This window comes from Myotis lucifugus, unplaced genomic scaffold (assembly GCF_000147115.1).
Source record: "Myotis lucifugus unplaced genomic scaffold, Myoluc2.0 scaffold_35, whole genome shotgun sequence".
NCBI classification, from domain to species: Eukaryota; Metazoa; Chordata; class Mammalia; order Chiroptera; family Vespertilionidae; genus Myotis; species Myotis lucifugus.
The window spans coordinates 4,209,818-4,213,911 of record NW_005871083.1 but is presented as its reverse complement, the minus strand read 5'-3'; the positions used below and the strand labels follow the sequence as shown (position 1 = coordinate 4,213,911).

General features: G+C 52.7%; 1 long non-coding RNA gene across 1 annotated transcript; it reads right to left on the bottom strand.

Annotated features, from left to right (window-relative positions):
* Window positions 1–360: 360 nt before the first annotated feature.
* LOC106696898 lies at window positions 361–4,025 on the bottom strand. The gene is made up of 3 exons (XR_001347883.2): window positions 2,756–4,025; window positions 2,124–2,329; window positions 361–2,000 (listed from the first exon to the last, which is right to left on the bottom strand). It is a non-coding gene; the product is annotated as an uncharacterized LOC106696898 (long non-coding RNA).
* Window positions 4,026–4,094: the final 69 nt, after the last annotated feature.

Sequence of the window (4,094 nt, the reverse complement as noted above, 5' to 3'; positions counted from 1 at the left end):
TGGTGCCAATGAAGGTTGGAAGCCCTGCCGAGATGTTGATCAGGAGAGTCTGCACTCCAGCTGCTGGGCAAATGGGAAAGGCCAGAGACATGGACGGGCTGGAGGATCCATATCCAAGGCCGCAGAAACATGGGTTCTAAAATGACGGAGGTGAAGTGAAACAGCCGAAGCTTATTCCAAGTGCTCACTCTGGGCCAGGCTGTGGGCTTGGCATCGCTGACCTCACTTCACTTCTTCAGCTCTGGAAAAAGGTACTGCTAGGACCCCACTTTGTAGGAAACCAACCCGAAGACACACACAGTTGGAAAAAGGAAGAGGCTGTTTTCTTCTTGGCATACTTTTTTTTGTGGGGGGGGGGGAGGGAGGGTGGTGATTTTTGCGGGGGGGGGGGTGTCTGGTTCCCCCCACTCAACTCTGAGCTCCAAGAGGAGATGTTGTGTCAACTGGATCTGTAGCACTCAACAAAGTCCCTGGCACTCAGCAGGTGCTAAGAGGTGTTTGAGGGAACGGAATGAAAGACTGAAGGGTCAGGGCAATGTTGCCTAGTGCTTAGACCCTTGGCAGTGCAGTTAGATTTCCAACCATTCAGCAGATAGCCCCTGTGCACGGACTCGGGGCCCGGCGCAGGGAAACAGGTAGTGGCATGCTGGAGCTAACTCATCTCTACTGGCTCATGAGAGCCGACTGTTCCTTCTTCAGGAAGCTTGCAAGCCGGTTGTCAAAGAGCCATTAAACAAGAATAAATTACAGTTACCACGAAATAAATTATATATTTTAAAAGGTAATAAAACGCATCACTTCCTAATTATTCTTCTATGTTTTACTAGTATCTCTGTTCTGGAGGTTATTTATGTCTGTTGCAGGGGTCGCCAAGCTTTTTCTGTACAAGGGCCAGAGAGTAAGTGTTTCAGGCTCCGCGGGCCAGGAGCTGAATCTGGCCCTCCCGCTCTGTCCGCTGTCCCCCGGTCTGCTGTCTGTAGGGCGGAAATACTCTCTCATGGGGCCCATCTCTTTCCAACTCCACGTCCAGCCATGCATGTTGGCAGCTTGAAATCGGCCACGGCAGGAATATTTACACCCTGGAAATTGTCAAACGTTGTGAATCAGGGCTTTCCTTTTTCTCAACACGCTGATTGTTAAACATTTACCAACGCACCACTGGACACAATGATGGGCCCAACTGGAATGAACCCTGCCCTTTTGAGGGTACAGTTGGGTTCCAGCACAATTTCGTGGTGGGCAGGGCAAGGAGGGAGCGGAGAAAGGCTGGTGAGGGTCTCGGCTAGTGACCACTCCGACGAGGAGGACACCCATGTGTGGTGTGTCTGCCGAAAGGGCAGGGCTGCGAGAAGAGGGTGCTCAGGTGGCCCTCTCCTGGGGCTGGCCATTCACAACGCTCCCCTGCCCCACTTCCTCAGATGCCGCTGTGGGCAGCAAGGCAGCAGGGCTGTCTTTCCCCTCTGAGGTAGCTCAGGGGGAGACTTCAGGGATGTGGGAATGGAGATGTGAGCTCATGAGGGCAGTTTACTACCTGGTCACTACAACCCCAGCTCCCAGCACGGCACTTGACACAGTGTAGGTTCTCCGCCAATGTGGCCAGGGGTGAACCCCTCGTGGTTGCTGAACTCAAGTGATGCAGTGAGCTCAGATAAGGAGGGACCGCCAGCAAAGAATGCAGAAAAGGACAGGTTTGTCTGGTGACCTTGTTGAATGAGCTGGCCTATGGGACCTCAAGGAGAGTGAAGGGTTTGTGAACTTCAGTGTCTTCTCTGCTGCTCCGTAAAGTTCTCAAGTTCAATGCCAGGAAGGTGAGCTCTAAGGGGCTGGGGCCACTTTTTTTTGAGAGTCTGGATTCCCATGGCATTGAAGATGACTTGGGTACATATCCATCCATGGAAACTTGACGGGCTTGTGTTTCCTACAGAGGTTGGGGTCCCGTGGGGAGGGGACTTCTGATGGAATCTGACAGCTGGACTCAGATTTATTTCTAGGTCAGGAACCTGGAATAGTGGGAGCGAGGGGGCTCTGCAATGAGTTACATGAGTCCCAGTCTAGGAGGCTGGAGACTCAACTATCGCCAACTGAACACTAATAACATCCCATTTCATCGTGTCTCAACTTACTGACGTGGTCCTAAGGTCGGCACGTTTTGAAGCAGCAGGGAATAGGTGAGTGTGACCATCAGTGTGACCATCAGTCATTGTCTGTTGAGCCCTGACCCCGTGCTGGCCCTGAGCCAGCTCTGCTGTCAACCAGGAACTCCTGATTTCTGCCCCAAGGAGCTGTTCTTCTTACAGTGTCTTGGGGGCTCCATGTCACTGCTTTCAAACTAAAATTTAAAAATGATTTAGACCGGCCAGTGTGGCTCAGTGGTTGAGCACCAACCCATAAACCAGGAAGTCACAGTTCGATTCCCAGTCAGGGTATATGCCCGGGGTTGAGGTCTCGATCCCCAGTAGGGGGTGTGCAAGAGGCAGCTGATCAATAATTCTCTCTCATCATTGATGTTTCTATCTCTCCTCTCTCTGCAATCAATAAAAACATATTTTAAAACAATTACTTAAAGATGACTGATTGAATTCAATACTTTCAAATCTCTGAGGCCTCTGCCCTGCATTCCCCGGGTACCTTGTGTGCCTTGGCAAACCAGCTAGTTTCCTGCACAGGCCAAGCGTCCCCCCACCTCTTTGTATGTGCCATTCCACCTTTGTATGTGACCAAGGCCCCCCCCCCCCAGCACCTTTCCCCTCTTTACCTGATTCCCAAAGACCTCCTGAAGTCAGGACATGTACCCCAGCACCTGCTGGGTTATGTGTTCCCTCTCTGTTTTTGGAGCTCAAGCACAGGGTGGTTGGTCATTGTCTTATCGTCCTTTATCTGATCTCCATACCTGGGTCAATCCTGACTAGCTACGTGAGCCTGGGCAAGTAGCTCAGCCTCTCTGTGCCCTCATCTGCAGGTGAGGATGGTGATGGCAGCTATGTCCTAAGGTTGCTGTGACAAAGGAAAGGTGCATGCACGTCAACTAGTAGCACATTGGAAGTGGCTATTACAGGAATGACTCCTATGACAACACAGAGCAGGAGCTCAATAAACCCATCCCTTAACGACTTAGTGGGGGAGGGGGGGGGCTTGCTCACAGCCATTCCTTGCACCCACACCTACAGCATGAGGTGGGGGCTCGGGTTTGCCCCTTTTCTTGTTTGGTTTTCTCAAGGCCGTTGAAGCTTAGAAGTTGAATGAAATGCCAGCAAATTGTGGGGAGATGCTGAATACCTCACTTTCTTACTAAACTGTGCCTCCCTCCGGGTGCACCAGGAAGAACAGCTCTGCCCATCTCCTGGGCAGCCTGGACATTTGAGTCATTTCTGTGAGGGACTGGGCCCTGCCTTCCACCCCCTTCCCCAACCCAGGCTCAGGGGGAGCCCCTCCATCTTGTCTGTTCTGGGAGAGAATGGGGAGGAGATACTCCCACCGCAGGGGCTGTGGATAAACTGCGGCATTCATGATAGGATTCAACACACGCGCACACACCCATGTGTTCCCTGCAGGGCACCTTCACTTAACAAAAAGGCAAACATCTGGGGGTTTGAAGGTATTAACTGCAGAAGCGTGTGGACGTGAGAAAGCCTGAGGGAGCGGAGCATTTGCTGCGTGGCCTTAGGTGTCTCCTGATGCCAGAAAGGGAACGTTTTCCTTTCAGTTCTAGTCCTGAGTGACACTGCGGTTCATTCCACAAAGCGCTCGCAGTAGGAGCTGCTCCCCCACGGGTGAAGCAGAGATGAAGGGCCAGGTCCCGCTCTGAGGGGAGAGGTAAAGAAGCGGGAGTTACTGGGGCGCAGGAAGAGGAGGGGGCAGTCCAGGACCTTTGGGGGGGCCTTGGTTGTATAGGTTCCTAGAAGGGGTCAGACTCCACAGGCAGGAAAAAGGAGGGGGCTGGCAAGCCTGTCCCCTCCCCGAAGGCAGCTCTGGACCCCAAAGGCCAAGGCTGGTAGACATCTGGGAAAGGCCCAGAGTCTGCTGGGCTGACACTGTGCAGGGTGGGCTCATGATCCCAGACAATTGAGGGGGAATTTTCTAGGCCAAGGAATCAT